The sequence below is a fragment of the Puma concolor genome, chromosome C1, assembly GCF_028749965.1.
Source record: "Puma concolor isolate L17-30 chromosome C1, mPumCon1.1.hap2, whole genome shotgun sequence".
Lineage (NCBI taxonomy): Eukaryota > Metazoa > Chordata > Mammalia > Carnivora > Felidae > Puma > Puma concolor.
In genome coordinates this window covers 38,113,356-38,135,456 of record NC_141674.1, presented here as the reverse complement: position 1 = coordinate 38,135,456, position 22,101 = coordinate 38,113,356, and the positions used below count along the sequence as shown (strand labels likewise).

At 49.4% G+C, this 22,101-nt stretch overlaps 1 protein-coding gene across 1 annotated transcript in view; it reads left to right on the top strand.

The window, feature by feature from the left end:
* The window catches only part of TRABD2B (TraB domain containing 2B), a 213,795-nt gene that overhangs the window by 3,728 nt on the left and 187,966 nt on the right, over nt 1–22,101 (top strand). The gene's annotated exons all lie outside the window — the stretch shown is intronic.

Genomic DNA, 22,101 nt, shown 5'->3' with positions numbered 1-22,101 from the left:
GAGTCAGGGCCAGTGGCTCCTGCAAGGAGGCCCCAAAACAAGGCATGGGCCAATGCCCTGGGTGAGGTGTGGCCCCCAAGATGTGTTCCTCCATTAAGGAGACAGCCTCATAAATTGGCCAGGCTAGAAACTCCACCACTGGGACCAGACCTGCTCGCTGCTCCCGAGATGTTGCAGACTCTTCACCAGGGAAACAGCGGCAGAAACTGATCCCCCTTTGGAGATCTTCTGGCCTTTGTTTTTCCAGGGGAAATGCAATATTGTCCCCGGGGAGGTAAGAAGCCAGATTGATTTGCCGGCCAAATGAAAGGCGGGTTTGTCGGTTCCCCTGCTGGCTCTCCCATAATTGTGGAGTCCTTACCCAGAGGGCCCCGGTGGCAGGAATATTGGGGCAGTTAGTCACGCCCCGCAGGGTTCTGACTACGCCTGACTCCTTCTCTACGGGGGAAAATCCTGTGCATTCTCTGGCCCGGGCGCTGAATCCTCTGAACATACCGGCTCTCTCCCTCTGAAGTGACTTTTCCCTTGCCAGCCTCGGGAGCTGATATTATCTGTATCGGGCTCCCTAGCGCTCACCGCCCATCTCATTTTAGAGGCAGGTTTGTGGGAGGCCTCTCTGTTCAGAGACCTCACGTCTGGCCTGGATATCTTTTTTAGGCCGGGGAGGTGGGGCATCCAGCATCACTGTCCGCACCCTCTTTGTACCCGACCACAGAGGAATCCGAGGAGAGCTGGAGCGAGCACACAAACCCTCTGGTTAAACAGCCCCTGGCTTTAATCTGTCTCTCTTAAAACAACAAAACTATCTTTCTTTGGCGTCTGGAAACACTGCTGCTCAACCAAATGACGGCTTTTGGTAGGTTGAAAACATTTGCTGGAAAGTGTGTGAAGTTATGTTTTAGGAAAAGTTCCTGAGAGCCATTTATCGGCCAGCAAGGAGCCCGCTGACAGTCTCCAAAGCCCATGTTTGAAGATCAAACGGACTCAAATCTCTGGTTTCAAAAATGCACGCACCCCATCACCAGCCTGGGCCCGCTCTTAAAATTGTTCTTGGGTCCAGCTCCTCAAGAGGGCTGCAGGAAGCAAGTCCAGAACAAAAGAGAACAGGACTCCTCTTGGTTCCCTAATCTGTACACCCTTCACCACCTGCCAGAACATCCAACCTCGCCAATTTGTCCTGTTATCATTTTGGAGCGAGGTGATGAAATCTCTCCTCCATCCCTGTGGGCAGCTGTGGGCTAACTGGGAAAGGAGGGATTCCAGAGCCTGGGTGGATGGGGGTGTTAAGGGTCCTCAACCCCAAAGTCAGAAATGAACAGCCTTCTCAGTAAAATCGTATGTGCGCGTGCACAGTTTGATATGAACATCTGTGATGCATTATTGTACCGAAATATCTGTTAAGTGCATCAGATTTTTATTTTTTCTTTCCTCTCAGCATTACTGTTATTGCAAAATATTTGGTGGTGGTGGGGGGGGAACAATGAGAGAGGAAGGCGGGAAAAAGAAACCTTAAAAGAGAGAGCCTTTTTGTGAAGCACTGGGATTTTAGTTTTAATTTTAGTATTTCTCAAATGTTTGTATTTTCTTCTAGGCAGAAATACCACATTTTTCCTTGCTAAGTGAAGAAAGAAAGCGTACATTTTCAGACTCCATGGGTGGGAGGAGCCAATGAAAAAGTCTCTGGTCTCTGATCTCTGTATAAACAGAGAGTGTGGGACCCAGCATCAACATGGGCTTGCGGCGTGGCCTTGGGCAAGTCCGTTTCCCTCTCCAGGCCTTGTTTTTCCTGTCTGTGAAATGAGATGCCGGGATTAGGTCATTATTCAAGCCCCTTCCAGTCCTGACATTTCAAGGGACAGTTATAATCAATTCCACGTGCCAGGCACCCTGCCCGTAGGAGGCATGCTTTTCCATTTTGTTGGGTGCTCTCCCAGGTGAGCATTCAGAAGGGCTGGATGACCTGCCCAAGGTCATGTGTCTCATAAGGAACAGCCACTCTACCTGCCCCTAAATGAAGTGTTCATGTTGACTAGGTATTTCATGTCCTGCAATTCTTCCTTCAGTCCTTTCTGCTGTTTCTTTCTCTCCATTAGGACCTGAGGGCTTAAAATTTTACTTCTTGAAGAATTTATAATTACAGAGAAGGTATTTCCTTTGGCTGTGGGGCTTGTGAGAGGATGGTAAAGGCCCTGATGTGTTACAGACGGCTCACATAGTGGCTGAGAGCAGACTTCTAGGTTTCAGTCCCTGCTCTGAATCTAAAGCCAGTGACTTGTGTATAACTTCGTGTTCCCATCTATAAAATGGGGCAGTAGTGACCAGCCTTTCACAATTGAGCTGGTTTTGTGAGGATATGAGAAGACACTCCTTGTGGGAGGTTGGAGAGAGTATAAAATGACTACCTCGATGTAGGTTCTGTGCTTGGAAAACTTTTCAGGCTGGCTCCAGGACAGGGGGAGAGGAAGGTTGCATGGGAAGCCTCATCTCTGCTCTGTTGGCACCTTTTCCCATCAGCCGTGTCCACTGTCCATCCCTTGTAGAACAACGCAAAGCTGGAGTGAGATGGTGGCGGCCCCTGTCCTCAGGGGCCTGGGGATGCCTGAGCCTTGAGCCCAGATCTTGTGACAATCTTGGGACCTGCAGATTTCAATCGGCTCTGTTGGCTGCCTCCCGGGACTGGCACTGGCTGCCACCAACAGCTGACCTGATTAGGAGACGCCCTTCTCCCTCTAGGGGGCATCAGTCCTCCCCCACCCAGACTGGTGGAGTCACTGGCTGAGAATACCTTGAAGTCCTGTACTTCCCGAGGAATAATATAGCAAGGACCCTGCCATTCTGTACTTCGCCGCGTTTTAACAAACATGCCAATGTTAGCCACTCAATGTGTGTAAAGCTTGAGCACTTGGGCACAGCCTCTGAGGGCATCCAAAATGTTTGTAAAATACCACAGCCCCCTCAGTGGGGAGTTAGAAACCACAAAACCATCACTGATTGAGCTCTGTCTCCACACAGGGCACTGCATAAAACCTCACAACGACCTCGCCTTTAATCCTCACAGAGATGTGACAAGTCATATCATCATATCTGTTACAGACAATAAAAAAATTGTCGCGTGGCTGTGATTACACAGCTAGGCCAGTGGAACCAGGATTCCAACTCAGGTGTGTCTGATGCTAAAGCCCCAGCTTTTCAGACATCTTAAAGATGAATTCATTTTTGTTCTTAACAGTGAGATGACATTATCTGGTGACGTGCGTGTGCGCGCGCGTGTGTTGGAGTTGGAGGAGATCATCTTTTTTTGCTAAAAAAATGAAATGAAATAAAATATGATAGAGATCATTGAAAAGTGCTGAAATTGATTTGACTTGTAAGTTGGATCTGAAGGTGATTCTAAAATAGGAGTTGCCAAAGACATTCTGGGTACCAGTTGCTTCCTTGGAATGATGGGCCCCTAACATTGGCTAAGCCAGCACAGTTAAATAAAGAAACATCTCCTTTTAGTCACAGTGCCTGTATATATATCCTGAGGGGCCAGCACATATTATTAGGTGCTCAATAAATATTCGGGGAATGAATGGATGAATGAATGGAGACTGTATAACTGGAGAAACCACCATATGACCATCCCTGTTTCCCTTCTGCCATCCAGCACTGTGGAATGAATGAATGAATGAATGAATGAATGAATGAATGAATGGAGACTGTGTAAGCCACAGTGAAGAACCTCCTCCTTGAACTTTAATAGCTCTAATAGCTTTAATAGTGCATCCCTACAGGGACACAAAATGTCGACATCAAGCCCTGACCCCATTCCTACCTTACCTGTGACTTTGGGCTAGTTCTTACCTTCTCTGGGCCTCGATTGCTCCCTCTGTCCCTCAAGTGTTAGCTGGATGATTTCCAGGGTCGACCCAGTTCTGACTTCTGTGGTGCTCATCTATGACCCCCGTATCTTAAAGGCCCTGGGCCACCCTGAGATTTTGAGCCTGGGAAGGGCTGACAGTCTGGTCTTCAGCAGGCCGCTGCTGATACCTAGTTCTCTGGAAGCCTGTTGGTTCCAGCGGGTGATCCTACTGCCTCCCACTGCCAGTCTGCGGAGCAGAGAGCGCAGCCTGCCGTGGCACAGCCCCTGGACACCTGCCCGGTCTTGGAGCCTCTCCTTCATTAGGGTTCCTCTCCCTCTCTCGCTTCCTCATTCAGCCAGAATGCCCTACTGTGTCGGGCCAGTGCAGTGCTGGGGGCAGACCTGGGAATGGCCTAGTTTTTACCTGCAGAGGGTTGGCTGCCCCGCCAGGGAGAGTGGCTATTATTAGTCCTATTTTGCAGCCATAGCAACCCAGGCATGGCTCTCGTGCATCAGTCCCTCCTGTGACCTGATTCTCCACTCTCAGACTCTGTCTTTCCTTTCTCTTCCCGTCGTATGCCTCCATCTTTCAGCACCCGGCTCTCATTTCCCATCCTCCAGAAATGGCCATTCTCAAGCCCTGCCACCCTTCCTGGGCCTCCATGGCAGCCAAGCAGCACCCACTGTGGCCCCTGGAGCCATAGCACTGGTCCCTGCTCATGGCCTCCCGTCAGATCTATGTGCCCTCCCCAGAGTGAAGGGAACAGACACCTCCCTTGGCCTCTGGACCACGCTGAGCCTTCTTCTCCCCAGAAGTTTACTCCAGAGAGTGTGAACCCCTCAGTCAATATCGGATCAGGGCAAGTTGGCTTTGTCTGCACCATGTAACTCCAGATCCTAGACTGAGAAACAAGGTTCTCCTGGCCCCGCCTCCACCCCGTGCTTCTGTAGGCTGCCGTGCCCTTTGTGTCTCCCACAGGAGCCCTGTGGTTGGGAGCTGTTCAGCAAATGTCTGTCGCATGGTATGGGAGACCCTCTGGGGAACCCCAGCATTGACCCCTAGGCATGTGTATTCTCAGATTCTTTGTGTGCACCGAGAGCTGTTTGCAAAGAACCCCTGCTGGCTCCACAGTCCCTATTCCCTCTCTCTGACCTGGTTAACTCAGACTTTAATATTGAATATATTTTTCCAACATATGGGGGGAGGAAAACAAACTCAGAAGCAGACACACAGGATGGCTTAGGTATGGCCATCAAAGGAGAAGGAGGCCATAAAGCCAGAGGTGACCACGATGTCATGAAATATTCTAGTCTCAGAATCAGAAGCTCACAGCATGAAGTCTTCCACACTTCCACACTCTTCGAATCATAAGCCAGGACTCAGAGGCTCAGGGAATCTAAGAATGGTGAAATCTTAGAACATTAGGCTCAGATGCATTTTTCGACTCGAAGAATCTTCACATCATGAAATTCTAGCCTCTTAGCTTTGAAGAATTTTCAGCTCATAGACACAGACTTTTAAAATCTTGGAGTTGGAAGGGACCAGTCCTCAAGAATTCCAAAAAGCCCCATCGGCAAACACGTTGATCTCCTTCCGACAACCCACCCGCCAGCCCATCTCAGGCCAAACGGAGAGAGCCCGAGCAGGGAAGCACTTTGTGACGGAGATAAAAATGGGAGTGTGCCTTTGTTAATAGTTCCCATTTGCACATCTCTCAAAGCTAGGAAGAGGTCGCCTGGTAATGCAGCTTTCCTCGGGAGGAAACTGAAGAATGTGAGGAGCGCAGCGGCTGGCAGGCCAGGCCGCCGCCCTTCTTCCCTCCTGAGTTTGCCTCTAAGTAGTATCCACTTCACTCCTTTTATCCCCCATCGATGGCTCTCTGTCCGCCTATTTAATCCACAGACAGCTGGTGGCCCAGCCTTCGGTTGTGCTAAGCGGCTGCCAAGCCGTCTCGCCGAGCAGCTCCTCCAGGATCCTTTTAAATCTGCGCAATATATCCGCTGGAACACAGAACTGTTGCCCCAAGCTTGGAAACGCTGTTGCTTTGCTGAGCCCCCTCCCTCTCCAGGAATTTCCTTCCTTTCTCTTCTATTTCTGAATCCTAGGAGATTTCCAAGGCTCAGCTCAAAGCTGTGCCTCCTCCAGGAAGTCTTCCCAGAATGCTCCTAAATCTAATCTGCTTGGGAAGACTTGGTCCCTGCTTTCCCTGATGGCCCAGCCACATATGTTCTTTCCCTCTGTGGAATTTAAAAAAAAAATTTTTTTTTACATTTTATTTATTTTTGAGAGAGAGAGAGAGAGAGCACGCGCACAAGTGAAGGAGGGACAGAGAGAGGGAGACACAGAATCCGAAGCAGGCTCCAGGCTCCGAGCTGTCAGCACAGAGCCTGATGCGGGGCTCCAACCCACGAACCATGAGATGATGACCTGAGCCTAAGTCAGTTGCTTAACCGACTGAGCCACCCAGGCACCCCAGTGGAATTGTTTTTATGACATTTTATGATATTCTTTCGGTGCTTCTGTATTTTACTTAATATTATAAATATGACTGAGACATTCTTTTCTTTTCTTTCCCAATAGAGCCCGATTCAAAATCTAGCTCCAGATATGTTCACAGTTGATTACAAACTTAGGTGGAATGTGCTCCAGTTTTAAAGTTGGGGCTTTGTGATGTGTTCTGCGGCTGGGGTATTGGCAGCTCTGGATGCTAAAAAGGGGCCACATCTTGGCCTCTGTATGCACAGAAAGCCCTCAGACATCCTGCCTGTCGCAGCAGATGAGCGCACTGTTGCTGGCCCATTTGGTTAGGACGCTGTGACATCCATGGGCCCTGTTGGATTTCTCTCTCCATCCTGGAACACTTGTTGTCTTCTCTTTCTCATCTGTTATTTGCAAACAAAGGCCTCCTTTTTCCCTCTTCTTTACCACCCAGAGCACCCGTGAATCTCTGCAGGCTCACTCACCACCCTCCTGCTTTATTTTCATTTCAACATGTTTAATTTTACCCCCGACTTGCTACTTTGGTTTTGGGCCCCAATGATGCTGACCTGTTCTAGTTCTTCCTCCTTCCCTCCTGCAGGCACAGTCCTTGGTCGTGCCTCCATACATTTCCTTGTGCCAGTCCCTACCTGAGAGCCCTTCCCAGTTTTTATTGTTTGGCTAACTCACACTCCTCTGAAGTGGTAAGAATTCCTGAGGGCAGTCATTTTAAAAGTCTGGACTCTTCAGATGCCGCTGTATAGCCAGACTTTTATCCTTGGTCACCAGGTTGGACTGTACCCTATGGGCAGATGCGACCTGATCATAACTCAGCAGTTTGAATTTGGGTGCAGTGATGGACCTAAATCCAAAGCTTTCAGCATTGCGGGTCTTAATTAATTAATTAATTTATTTATTTATTATTGAGGTATGATTGACGTCACATTCAGGTATACGACGTACTGATTCAATATTTGTATATATTGCAAAATAACATTGTGTTTTAAAAGGATTGGTGGATGTCTTAGTCTGCTGACTGCTGTAATAACAAACTACCATAGACAGAGCGGCTCATACAACAGAAATTTACTTTCTGACAGTTCTGGAGGCTAGAAGTCTGAGATTAGGGTGGGAAAGGTGAAAAGAGAGAGTGAGTGAGAGAGAGAGAGAGAGAGAGAGATGAATTGAGTTGAAAGGTGGGAAAGAGATAGCTTTCCATGTCTCTTCATAAGGGCACTAATCCTGTCACGAGGACCCCACCTTCAAGGCCTCTTCTAAACCTAATTATCTCATAAAATCTCCGTCTCCAAATACCATCATTGTGAGAGTTAGGGCTTCAGCATATGAATTGGGGATGAGGGGGACACATTCAGTCTCTAACAGTGGGTGAGTTGCACCTGTGCTGCCCTGAGTGCCTGACTACCCCTGAAAAGAGCCAGGTCGCCAGACCAGGCCTGTGCAAGTCAGAGCCCTGGGCCATCCCCGGCGACAGCCTGGGACCTTAGAACGGGTGCAGTGTCTGCGGTGGAGGCACCTGTGATAGAGTCTGTGTTCCGCCCTCACTAGGCGAGGTTGTTTCCTGGTTGGGGGAGAGGGGGTCTGCCAGCTTTCAGATCAGTACCTGACCACCACCTCCCTCCCCTGCAGGCAGTGCAAATATCCCTCTGCCCTGTGTGCTGAAACCTTGACACCCTTTATTCTCCGGGTTCACTCTTTTCTTGCCATTGGGTCGGAAGGGCAAGGGGAAGCCTTAAAATTTACTTTTCATTTGCTCTTAAGTTGTGAGCCTGTGCTTTTTTTGTGTAAAGCTTTCTCCCCACCTCCCTCATTCAGAGGAACATCCTGGTCTGATCCTGCCTTTAGAAACAAGAATTAGTCTTTATGTATATGGCACAGACTGGGCTCAGGAACCCCCACCACTGCAAAGCTTCCAGGCATTGGCCCAGGACAGCTCAGGGCTCCTGCAGGTCCAGGATCACTGCACTTCTAGAGAGTGTCAGTAACCTTGGACTAGTTACACGACCTTTCTGTGCCTCAGTCTCCTCATCAGTCAACTTCATCCAGCTGCTGTGAGGATTTATGGATTGGCGTAAAGCACTGTAGTGCCATACCAGACACAAAACCTGTTCTTTGTAAACACTAGCTCATGCTTATTATTGGATTTTTAAATTAACATCATTATACAATTTTTCAAGAAATGCTTTGTAGTTCCCACTTTGTGCCAGACATGGGGGTATGTGCTGGAGATCGAAATGTGAGCAAGAATGATGATGCTGTCCCCGCCCTCCCCCCCACGCCGGCTGCTTGCTTTCTGAGTGGGGAGGAGGTGTAGGGGGAGGAGGTTCAGGGAGGCCAGGGCAGGTAAGGCGGTGTGGGGAACACAGAAGACTGCGCACTTCTCAGTCCTGGGCAGACCTGGGAAGGCTTTCTGGAGGAGCCTAGATCTGAAGGAGTAAAAAGTCAGCAGGCGGGCATTTGGGGTGCTAGGCTCTGGAGACGGGCAGGGCCTACACGGGGCGGGGGGCAGGCGCTGGCTGTGTGTCTGGGGCTTTCTGCAGTGCAGCATAGCCCTTCTGCGTGGGCTGTGGTCACACGAGGCCGAGTGAAACAGCCTGCCTGAGGTATGCCCACCTCGGCCGCACCCCGGCGCCCCTCGGGGCCAGGACCCAGCCCGCTTTGCCCGGTCCCGCGGCCACCTCTGGGGACGATTCCGGAGCGCAAGTGCAAGTTTCCTAAAAGCGCGGGCGCGCGGGAAGGGCGGAGGAGGGTGGGTCCGGGCGCCACCACGCCCGCCCCTTGGCCTGCAGGGCCACCGCAGCGGGTGGCACCGGCACCTCCGGGCGAGCCGCGCCCGCCCCCTGCCCGGGAAGCCGCAGGGCAAAGATAAAAGGCGAGGCCTTTTTTGTTTCCGCTGCTTCTGTTTAAGGGACTTACCTGCTTCCTCCCTATTAAGGTTATTTAAAGCTTCCTGGCCAGTTTTATCTCCTAGGGACTTAACGCGCCTGGTAGGCCGTTGGTAATTCAAACCTCCGTCCCATTTTAAAGCCCTTTTTGAAAAGGAAGATGCGGCAGAGAAAGCCTTTTGGAAATCTCTCTGGCTCAGCCTTTTAGCCTTAGCACACAGGGTTTCCATTTCTTGAACTGCTCAGCCTTGAGGTTGAGACAAGACAAGAGCGTCATTGGCAGTGGTAATTCAACCATTTGCGCCGCGCTTTGCAATTTCCAGTCTTTTACCTGCATTACCGCCCTTCCTCCCCTCCCCCACGAGGACACCTACTAGGGGCCTACTTCAGTTTCCTGTCCCTGCCTCCGATTTTGGACTTCCAGTGCTCCCCTCCCCCTCCATCTCCAGCTGGGTGGCTGTAAACATCCATTGGCTTAGGAGACATTTTCCAGCAGGAGACACTCTACTGGGGCTGAGAAAGCTTGAAGAGCTGTGGATTGGTCACAGGAAGGGTTAACTGAGACACTTCAGGACCTCAGTGCTAATGATGCTTGGTCATTGTGCTTGACCTTGACTGAGATGTTTCGTTGACCCAGCGAGACATAGCTCCCAGGTTTAGGCGTGCTGGTTGTCTTGCAGGTGATTTTATATTATTCTGATTCCATCAGTAGAGTTTTGGCCGGACGGTGGGTGAGAAAGGAGTGCAGGATTTTTGATGGAGACGATGCAGATTAAACAGGATCAGGGCCCTGGAGATGGGAGTGGAAAAAGCCATGCAGGGGAAGGAGACCCTTAAGCGAAAGTGCCAGGATGGGAACATGCAGAGGGCATGCAAAGAAAAGTGTTTCTATTCCTCCCTCCACTGACTTTTTCCTTCCTTTTCCTAATCAAGATCCCAAGAGAGCCATTGTTATTTAGTGCCTATTATGTGCTGGGCCTCTGGTTTATCACAGTAAACTCCTAAAACAATCCTGAAAGGCAAGTATTATTTTCTCCATTATTTTCTCCAATTTTGAGGAAATTGAAGCTAAGTACTTTGTGCAAAATGGTGGAGCCAGGATTTCTACTTAGATCTTCTGATAGACGAGCAGAGAGACTGGACTGGAGTTGGAATTCCCACTCCATTACTTTGGCTAGATGACTGGGGTGTGTTTTCACATCTGAAAAAATGGAGTTCACAGTATTCCCCGCCCACCCAACATGTTGTGAAGACTAAATGAGGTAATGCATATAAACCACCTAGCTGAGCGCCTGGCACTCAGTAGGAGGTGGTGAATGTTAGCTGGGGCAGTTGAGGTCGTGGTCATTTTAATTATTGTGATTGGCTCATTTTCACACTGTTTGTGTCTTGAGGTGAAACCCATTCCGTAGAGAAGATGGTTCTTGATCCCTCAGTCTCTCAGGCACCGAGCAGGGATGGGTATGCTTGGTTGACCTGATTGAAACCATGTGACCCGACCACCCAGAGCGTGATCATTTCTTTGCTGACCATCTGGTGATGTGTAATGTCTGACTGTACTCTTCCTGGGTCGGCTTCCCTGTGATCTCTCACTGTTCCCTGGAGTGCGGACACATCAGAAGGAGGCATATAAACGTTTGGGCTGGAGACCTAGGCTCCAAGCCCAGCTCTGGCACTGGTTAGATCCATGACCTGGGGAGATTCCCCACCTAAGGGTCCTTTCCCTCCATTGTGAATGGAGTGAATGTTACTAGCAGCAACTCCAGAGTCCTGGGGAGAATCACGAGATAGAGTCTGGGAAGGACTTTATTAGCCCCTAAGTGCTCTATGTTCCTAGTAGTACTCAGGGTGCAGGTGTTTTTCCTCTTTTCTTTCTCCCAGAGAGAAATATGGGTTTGTCCTGCCATCCAACAAGGGAGAGTGCCTACGGTGTAAAGCAAAGAAGCAATTACCATTAATTTATATGGAAAAGTTTGTGAGCATTCCCAAACCCAGAATATAATCTCTCAAGCTTTTCTGGTACCTTAGGACGCATCTTGCTAATGGGTGCACGAAATAAATCGACATACAGCACCTGTGCTCACAGACACAGTTTGAAGCTAAGGTGGCTTGAGTGCTTGCTGCCTCTCTAATGGCTCACTGCAAAACAAACACTGCATGCTATTTTCACTGGACGCCCCTTTTCATAAAGATATTCTCTTCGGATTTCTTTCGGTTGGCGAAAACAGGTACTAATGTAGGTCTTTTGTAAAAGCAAATTGGCGTAAAGCGAATTTTCAAAAAGCGGGGGATACCTGTACCCTGTAAGTACTTAACGAATTGATTTTTTTTTTATTATGAAATTTATTGTCAAATTGGTTTCCATACAACACCCAGTGCTCATCCCAACAGGTGCCCTCCTCAGTACCCATCACCCACCCACCCCTCCCTCCCACCCCCCATCAACCCTCAGTTTGTTTTCAGTTTTTAGGAGTCTCTTATGTTTTGGCTCCCTCCCTAACCATTTTTTTTCTTCCCCCCCCCCCATGGTCTTCTGTTAAGTTTCTCAGGATCCACATAGGAGTGAAAACATATGGAATCTGTCCTTCTCTGTATGACTTATTTCACTTAGCATAACACTCTCCAGTTCCATCCACGTTGCTACAAAAGGCCATATTTCATTCTTTCTCATTGCCACGTAGTATTCCATTGTGTATATAAACCACAATTTCTTTGTCCATTCGTCAGTTGATGGACATTTAGGCTCTTTAGTTATTATGAAACTGTTCATCCTTTCATCCATTCCTTCGTTTGTTTGACAAGCACTGCTGGGAACGACACTGTGCCAGGCTCAGGTGCAGGCTCTGGGGTTCAGAGATGAATATGGGGCTGGTGGGGAAGGGAAGGGTGAGGAGACATGAGGAGAGAGGTGCCTCACTGCCGAATGCCAGGAATGGGTCTGAGGCCTTGACAGGCACTGCCTCATCCATCCCCCATGACCATCTGTCAGGTTGTACTGTGTTCCAGCCCCATTTTGCAGGTGAGGAAACAGACACAGACAGCTTAATTCATTTACCTGTGGCAACACAGCCGGTGGATGGAAGATCAGATCTAGAATTCAAACCCAGGAAATCTGTCTTCAGAGCCTGTGCTCTCAACCCCTCTGCATCTAATGAAAAAGAACTGGTGTGTGATAGTGGGGGGGTGGGGGGAGGGTCTTTTTCTGAGACTAGAGGTATAAAATTTTGGTGGGGGGGGCAGGGACTTAAGATTTCTGCTCTGGGAAGAGAGGGTGAGCTGGTCAGTCCATTGGCCAGGAACTAGGGGGAGGAGAGAGGCCGTGCTGAGGACTGAGAGCAGAAGCTGACATTGGCAGGTGAGGGGATGGCAGGGCAGGCTGAGGGCCCAACAGAAGAGGAAGCTGTATGTTTGTAACGTCACCCATGTCTGGGACACTTCTCTGTGGGGCTCCCTAGTGTGGATGGGGGAGCAGGAAATGTGAGAGGGCCACCCCAGCCTCCAGTTCTGTGGGGTCCCCATTCAGTGTGCAACAGTAGCTAGACAGAATGTCAGCACCTACTTGTGTGTCATTGTTGAGCACTGACGCTGCGCCTCCAACCCCATGGTGGCAGGCCTTTGCAGGGGCTCGGGTACTCTGGAGGCTCTACAGATGCTACCAGGGTGGAGAGGACTGCATCCTTGCTGTCCAGGAACTGTCTTTGCTGGTGAAGATGCTCCATGTGTAGATGCTAGACAGACCCCCTCCTTATCAGACCTGGCTTGGCTTTAGTGTCACGTCTCCTGAGCTCAGTATTGAAGGACAAATGGGCATCCCGGGTTCAGGAGGAGCAGCATGTATGGGGTGGGGGCGTGATGGAGACGCTGATCCCAACTGAGGGACTGTCCTCACTCACATGTGGAAAATGTTTACGGGAGGTATGGGAGACTAGGGAATTGGCCATAGAGGCTCACGGGCCACCTCATGGAGGCCTCACAAACCAGTTGAGAAGTTTGGGCTTGATCCAGGTGTGCTGGGGGGCCATTGTCCCCCAGTCCCATACTTTGCAATTCATTCATTCATTGGACTGGAGGGTCTCACCCAAGTCTGCCTGGGAATTCTCAGGTCCCTTGGCTAGAGGAAGGAGCTGCCATATGAGGTTCTTTTGTCTCATCAGATCCAGGATGTTCTCACTGCTGGGCCCGAGGAGGACTCTCAGCTTCTGGAATAGGAACTTAGAGATGTTTTCTCTTAGAACTAGATCCTGAAAGTAGTCTGGCAGCTGAATGAGACCAGCGGTAGCTATATATTACAGGGTCTTTTGTGGGGGGAGCCTGAGACCCTGACCACCATTTCTAAAGTACGTAGTGTAGGACAACATGTCCCTGCATTTCATGTGACCCTTTTAATGGCTGACCTGGGGGAGTCCACCTGTTCCCCTGGGGTGGGGTGAGGCGAGTGGTTCCTGAATGCTCCCCAAGCAGAAGTGGGGGGTGGAGGGATCTGTGGTCTATACACAGCCCTTAGATAGTGAGAGCACTGGGTTGGGAGTCCAGCAGCATGAGCTCAGGCAGCTCCCTCCCCTCACAGACAGCCCTTAGAGGGTGTGAGAGTGCTTGGTAAACCATAAACCGCACCCCCGCCGCGGTAAAGTCAAAGCCACTTTCTAAACCAGCTCTGACCTCACTGGGAAAGGGCATTTTTAATTTTATTGTCTTTTATATATTTATATGTCTGTCTCCTCCAGAGACTGAAGTTCTTTGAGGGCAGGAGCCTCATCATTAGATGAGGTTTGCCTAGGGCCTGGCTCCAAGTATGCACTCAGGGATCTGTGTGTAGCTGTAAAATTACTGGCTGTATCTACACATCATCGCCTGAGTATCCGGGTGGAAAGCAGAAAGTCCCTAACCGCACCCCACATTGTTCCCAGATTTCCAGATGTTTGGTTCCAGGAGGTTAAACATCTAGGCAGTGGCCTGCATTTCCCACTGTGGCACCCAGGCATTTGGCTCTGAGCAGCCGTGACTCCTGAGCGCCTTCTCGCCCTCGTGTTACAACCATCTCCTGGTGGGGCTGTGGTTTCCCACTGGCCCTTCATTCCCACAGGGGCCTAAGTGCTTCCACTGGGCCACCCTGTGGGTGGGAGCTGATTTTCCTGGGATTGGAGGGATCTTCCCGGCCCCCCCACCCTCCTTGCTCACACGTCCGTGTTTTTTCCAGGGCACAGAGCAGAGCTTCTGTTTGCTGGCCATTCCGTGATCCTCACACAATATAAATGAAAGCTGCTAAAACCAATAAATTCAAACCATGTGTGGGCACTGGGGAAGAGCAGGATGTCAGAGGCCTGCCCTGTGAGGTGCCGTCAGCTCTGACGGCACCCGAGCTGATTTGTATACGAGAAAAGTAAATATCCAAAGTGGTAAACAGCCTTGGGTCTCTCATCATCGCTGAGATTTAAAGGCATTTAATAGGAACACATCCTCAGTCTCTTATAAACAAAGAGAGATTCTCTGTGTGTGCTGACCTAAATTCTGCATTTTTATCTTTGGGAAGGCGAGCCAGTCATTCTAGTTGGGAGACCACAGGCAGTCTGGGCCGTTGGGTTGAGTCCTTTCTGGTTTTGGCAGTTGGTCTAGCACTTTTGCTTTGCACAGGGCTACCTTTTCATCTCTCTTTGACCTTAGAGCGAGTGGGACAGGTGGCCATTGTCACTTCCGTACCAGTGAGGAACATGAGCCCAGCGATGTGAATTGACTTGCCCAAGACCACATAGCAGACCCAAGCTGAGCCAGGACATCTGCCTTCTCTCCTCCTCTAGAATCCTCTAGCTCTCCAGTCCTCTTTCCAGGAGTGGTACTTCTGTTCTGTCTGACGTAGACTCCCAGAGACCTCCTGATTAGCCCCTTCCTCATTTGCTCTCCTTTCCAGTGTCTGCTGGAACCTGACCCTCTGCTGGGTTCCTGCTTCCTTTGCTTTTCTATTCAGGCCATTCTTATGTTCCACCCCATTTCCTTATGTTCCTGCAAAATTTCAACTCTGGACACTTCCAGTGGCCTCCTAATTGCACATTAAAAATGGATTAATCCTTAAAATTGCATAACGCTGAATATGCCACACACATACATGCAAATAAGTACATGTCATACTGGTGAAATTGGAATCACATCAGTAGATTGCCTCAGAGTCAATTTCAGTGGATTGGATATTATACAATGGTCATGTGTAAGATGTAGGGTAAGGTTCTGTACTGTTGTACTATGGTCATGTGTAACACGGCACCATTGGGGGAACTTGGGCGAGGGGTATTCTTTCTTACAACTGCATGTGAATCTATACTATCTCAAAATAAAAAAGACAACTTTAATTAAAAAATGAATTAACCTTCACAACATACTCATTCTCCCATGCCCGCTGCATGCCAGGTACCTGCTCTAGGTACTAGGCATAGATCAGTGATCATAAAAGAAAAAAAAAATGCCTGCCCCTACCTCCCTCAGGCCTTTGCTTGAATGAGGTCTCCCTGTGACCACCCTATTCAAAATTTCAAATCATTCCCTGAACTCCCTGTCCTTCCCTTTTTCCTCCAATAGCACCTGTCACCAATTGGTGTTCCCTATATTTTACTTTCTTATTTGTTTTTTTGCCCTTCACCTGATCACTGGAATGTCGATCCCATGAGAGTAGAGATCTTTGTGTTGTCTATATCCGTAGCACCTAGGACATGGTAGGTGTGCAGCTAATGTTTGTTGAATGACTGAAGGTGACAGACAAGAAACAAGGTCAAGGCAGGGTGAGTGCTACAGGAAAGCAGTGCAGGGGGAGGGGCTGGTGTAGATGTCATCATTTCTGTCTAGAGTGGACTGTCCACAGACCTCACAGGTGTATGAAGGGTAGAGTCCTGGTGGTTTAGACTGTAAACCATCATTAATGCTCTCTTCCTTTTATACATTCACCAGATATTTCTTTGAGCCATCACTCTGTGCAGGACCCTCTAGAGCAGGTAGAAAAGGACCTTGCCCCAGGAGGCTTACAGGTAGTTGGGAAAGACAGGACAAGAATGTAAACAGCATGTGAAAAGGAAGAACAAGCCAAGTATGAGAGCTGCGGCAGGGCTGAAGAGGGAGGGCTTACTGCAGCCAAGGCATTTAAGGAAGGAAGAGGTGTTGATTCCTGGCCTTAAAAGTCTGGGAGGGTTTCAGTTTTTTTTTCTGGTCCGGTGGGGCTCAACTTACCAACTTCCTCTTACATGGTTCTCCTGGGGGGCACCGCAGCCCTCATGAGACTGCTCCCCGCAGGTGGACCTGGACACCTAGCTCTGCTTATGCTGTGACCTCTGCCCAGAGTGCGCTCTCGTCTTCCTCTTGTCTCTCTCTAAATCCTGTTTCTTCTTCCAGATCTAGCCTGGCCCTTCCTGCAGGAAGGCTTCCTTGATTGCCCCAGCTCCCACAGTCAGTCCTCTCCGAACATCTGTGCCATTTGTAGTCTGTACCATACCATTTGACCTGTTGGGAGAGAGTTTTGTGTTGGCCCAGCTTCACTGTGGGTGGCACTTGAACCCCCATCTAGGATAGGAGCTGGCTGCTAAGCCAAAGCAGTGCTTAGGGCTGGATTGACTTAAGAGCAGTAGAAAAATGTGATTCATCCTCAGAGAAGGCGGGATTTGTTATTTTTCTTCATTGACCCCTACTGTCCTCATTTTGAACCACTGGAAGTTCAGTTAGGGGAGAGCCGAAGTCTGCCTTGACAGCCTTTCAGAGCGCGTGGTGGATGAGGCGATGCCGCACAGCAGTAGCCCTAGACTGCTTAACAGACTCCAGGGGCTCCTCTCTTTTCTGACATCATTGCTGCAGTCTGTGCTCAGTGAATTCTTACAAAAAGACACGAAACATCTTTCCACGAAAATATCTTATGTACAGTCACCTCACGTGGTTTTTAAAAAAATTTTTTAAATGTTTTATTTATTTTTGAGAGAGAGAGAGAGAGAGAGAGAAGGAGGAGGAGGAGGGGCAGAGAGAGAGGGAGACACAGAATCCAAAGCAGGCTCCAGGCTCCAAGCTGTCAGCACAGAGCCCATCACAGGGCTCAAACTCAGTAACTATACGATCATGACCTGAGCTGAAGTCAGACGCTTAACCGACTGATTCACCCAGGCACCCCTACCTCATGTGTTTTTAAATAAAAATTTTAAGTTTTAGAGCAGTTTTTGATTTGTAAAATTATTGAGAAGATAGTACCCGGTTTGCCCTTTTATTGAGATCCAACATTAATATGGTACATTTCTCATGATGAATGCACTGATACCGATGCATTGTTATGAACGAAAGCCCATCCTTCCTTCAGATTTCCTCAGTGTTCCCCTACTGTCTATTTTCTGTTCTAGGATCCCATTCAAGATGTCGTATTACATTTACTGTCATCTTTCCTTTTACTTCTCTTGGCTCTGACAGTTTCTCAGACTTCTCTTGTTTTCAATGACCTTGACATGGAGTATTCACCAGATATGTGTCCCTCAATTGGGACACCCCATCTTGCTTTGATGTTTTTCTTATTATGAGATGTAATGCATTCAAGGGAGGAAGACCAGAGATAAAGCACCATTTCCATCCTGTCATATCAAGAGCACACACTATCAACCTGACTGACCACTGTTGATACTGATCTTGACCAGCTGGCCGAGACAGTGTTTGTTAGATTTCTCCACTGTGAAGTTACTCTTTCCCCCTGTCTGTCCTTACGATGCACATTGGAAAACAGTCACAATGAGCATCCCCGCATTACTATGTGCTGGGCACTGTTATAGATGCTGAAAAGATAGTGGCAAAGGAGACAGAAAAGGTTCTTGTCCTACATGAAACTTTTATTTGAGAGGATTTATGAATGAATGAGTGAATGGTTTCAGAGTGTGATAAGGGGCATAGGGGGAAAAAAGGCAATAAGCTAGGGAGAGACCAGGGTGCAGGGGCAGGGGTGGGGCGGGGAACGGGAGAGGAGCAGCTGCTGTTTTCTTGGGCTTTGGGGAGAAGGTGCCTTTCTAGCTGAATCCTGGAGGGTGAGAAAGAGCCAGCCATGGATGCCTGGGGAAGGCCCATTCTGGGCAGAAGGAACAGCAGATGCCAAGGCCCTGAGGCTCATTTAAGGAACAGGAAGAACGCTGTGACCGGAGCCCTGCATGTCACGGCTGTCAGGAGATGGAGCAGAGAGGAGGTGGGCTGAGATCTTGCCAGGCCTACCGAATCTAGGAAAGTGTTTGCGGTTTCTTCCAACGGTTGACACTATTGATTTGAAGCAGGTGCAGTCCTGTTTGCTTTCATATATAAAAGATAGTCGGGGCTATGGTGTGCAGAATGGGCTCTCCTTGGGGCAAGAGCAGAGGAAGCTGGGAGACCACGTGGATGTAACTGAGAGATAATGGTGTCTTGGACCTGCTGGGAGCAGGGGAAGGTGAGTTTGGCTCAGTTTTGGAGGTGGAAGTGACAACGCATCCGATGAACTGCTCGTGGAGAGAGAAAAAGCCGGGTGCACGCTTGCATATTTGGGTCCAGTGCTATTAGCTGAAATTAGGGGAGGCTGGGGAGGGAGCAAATTTAGATGGTAAAAATACAGACATTGCGGGTCCAGCAGAGAAGCTCCTCTGGAAAGCTCTCTGTCAGGACCAGTGCTAGCAGCATCTCTGGGTTGTATCACGTACCTGCCAGGATTGGAATGGCGTTCTGTTGGTTCACGCTTTGCTGTCCTCCTCAGCAGTTCACACTGCTGACGTATGAGATGCGGACGGCACACGTCCACGGCAGGCAGTCTGGTTATGGAAAGCGTAGCCGCTACTGCAGGGCCTGGCTGCCCGCTGCTTCCTGCTGAGCCCGGGCCGGCCACTGTGTGGGACGCCCTCCTGCCTCTCCCCGCGCCCGGCCCGGGGGAGATGATCTTTCCCGGTCCCAGCTGCCGCAGAGGAAGCATGTGTTGGTTTGTGTTGAATTACGTCCGCAGTGGTGCCAGTCAGCAACTATTGGTTCAACACCAACTACTGTGTAATGCTGTTTTAGGCACGGGCTGTGGTCCCTGTATAGGTGAGTCGGTAAGATATAAATGTACTAAGGTGATGGAGTATGGGCAAAAAGTACACAGCCATATGTGTATAGTGGCCAGCAGAGAGAAAGAACATGTTCCCAGGGAGACCTGGAGCAGTCAGGGAGGACTCCCTGGAAGAGGTGGGAACAGAGCTGTGAATCTGAAGGGCCCTGAGGGGACTGGACCATGTGGCCAGTGTTTCTGTTAGAGAATTGGAGGGAGGAAGGGCTGGAAAAGTCAAATTACGGCCCATCTACCAGTGTGAGGGGCAGAATACGTGCTCAGAAACTGTTGCATGAGTGAGTGTTTGGAAAGCAGGCTGGTGGGAGTGCCCGGAGGGCGCCTGATACAAAGATGAGGAGCCCAGGGGCGCCTGGGTGGCGCAGTTGGTTAAGCATCCGACTTCAGCCAGGTCACGATCTCGCGGTCCGGGAGTTCGAGCCCCGCGTCAGGCTCTGGGCTGATGGCTCGGAGCCTGGAGCCTGTTTCCGATTCTGTGTCTCCCTCTCTCTCTGCCCCTCCCCCGTTCATGCTCTGTCTCTCTCTGTCCCAAAAATAAATAAACGTTGAAAAAAAAAACAAAAAAAAAAAAACAAACAAAGATGAGGAGCCCAGTGTCCCTTGTGGGCCGTGGGGAACCACTGCTAGCTACCTCCAGTGACTATGAAAAGTGGAAGGAATCAGAGCCTGAAGACAGACTTTTGAATTTCTAGCCAGTATTTAATTTATTATAATAATAACGATACTGCTTCTAATAACAATAATTTTTATAACTACTTAATTAGCATTATTTTTGCCGGGAAGGCACTGTTAGTTACATGCTTGGCCCCTGTCTGTGTGTGATTACAGATTATTGACTGAGACTAAGAGGGGCTTTTTTATCTTGAGGTTTTGTTGCTTTCTTTCCCCTTGGTCTCTGCTGATAATCTGCCTCACTGTTGGCTCTTTAATCTGTTTGTGTTCCATGAGACACCACAAAAGCACACTTTCTGACAAGGTCAATATGCCAGATCCTCATGGTAACACTTAATCACTTAGGGAGGTCTCACTCTGGGGTGGAGGTGGAGGGGTGGTGGGAATGGAAAGAAAGTCCAGATTGCTTTGATTAACTGCATTTTTCTTTCTGGGTGAGTGGGGGGCTTTGGTGGAAACCTCGGTCTTTGAGGCTGTTCCCAGGAAATCATGAGAGTGACGGAGGAGGTTCTGGAGTCTTGGGCACGGATGGGTACGGCTCACCTGGGCATGCTGGGCTGGGTGCTGTAGGAATGCAGGAAGAAGACACCTGTCTTCCTTCTAGGAGTTAGTACCTGTGAGGGCAGGGGGTTTGGGCCAGGTAGGCCTACCTGGCACAAGGTGGACCTCAGTAAATTCTCACTGGTTGGATGAGCTTTTAGCCACATGGTAATTTGTTTTAAGGATTCAGATGGGTGAATGATCACTTCCTACAGGATTCGCTAGCCTGGGCATCATGGAAGAAATGGTGTTCGATATAGCGCTTTCTCCACTTATGACTGTACCACACATGTACTGATTAGTATATGTATATATGTGTACTTATATATGTACTAATAACTGGCCACCTGCTTCCTGCCATCTTCTTGTGCATTGTCAGGTTGTTTCTCCCCACTTTGTGGATGAGAGAGGTGGCATTCAGAGAGGGCTGAGGGCTTCATTCATACCACCAGGAGAGCAGGGATGTAACTGATTTATTCACCCGTCCGGCTCAGGGTCTGGCATGGTATTCGTACACAGAGTAGATTCTCAGTGCATACGTGTTGAGCGGGTGAAGTATTTGGAGAATAAACTGTATTGGAGGTCCTCAGACAGTAGGACATGTAGCCTTGATACAAACCCAGGCCTTTCATTTCCAAAGCCTGGTTTCTTTTGCCGTCTGCCCAGTTTCATTAGGCAGAAATGGGGTGTTAAATTAGATTACTGTTAAAAAATATTCACTCCCTGCCTCCTCCTTTCCCCATGCTCTGGATGTAGGGTTTGGCCATGTGACTTGCTTTGGCTTCATGTTAGGGAAAATGTCTTACTGGCTCCTGGACTTTGGGCTCTGTTGTGTAGACTTGCTGTGGCCAACGAAATGTTACTAGATGTGAAGCAAGCACCCTCCCATGCCTCTGCCAACACCATGAGAGGAGAATCCCCAGGTAGCTGCTGCCCCTCTGGCCTGGGTCCCAGAATGAACACAGCACACCTGAGCCCAACCCACGACAAAGAGCCAAGCCCAGATGGATGTGCGGCTGGAGCCCAGCCATGCTCAACCCTTGTCAGCCAACCCCAGCTGGCCCACAGTGAAAATAAGCGATTATTGCTTTAAGCAGCAAAGTCTTGGGGAGGTTTGTTACACAGCAGTAGCTGATTGGTGCAGACAAGAAGAGCACCTCGGGCAGGGGCTGGCCCGTATGGAATGGAGGGAAAGAGGGCATGGAGGACAGGGGGGTGAGGCTAGAGGTAAAGGTGTCAGCTAAGTCTCAGAAGGCCTTTAATGTCAGTGTAAGGAACTTGAGCATTTTCCAGTAGGCAGTGGGAGGCGCTAAAAGTTGTTGAGTACAGAGTGATGAGACCCAAGCCAGCTGTAGAAGGGTGGGTAGTTTGAAGATAAGTACAGAGGGTGAAAATGTAGAGAAGAGGACACCAAGGCCCACGGGCCTGTTAGAAAGCCACTGTTCTTTGCCGCCTGCTCTGTGCCAGAGCCTAGCACTGTGCCCCTTATGTGGTAGGTACTTAATAAATATTTGTTGAGTGAATACATGTATACCAAAATTGCCCAGGGGGTTGATAACGAGGGCTTGAGACAGTAGAAGCCTCTGACAATTCAACCATT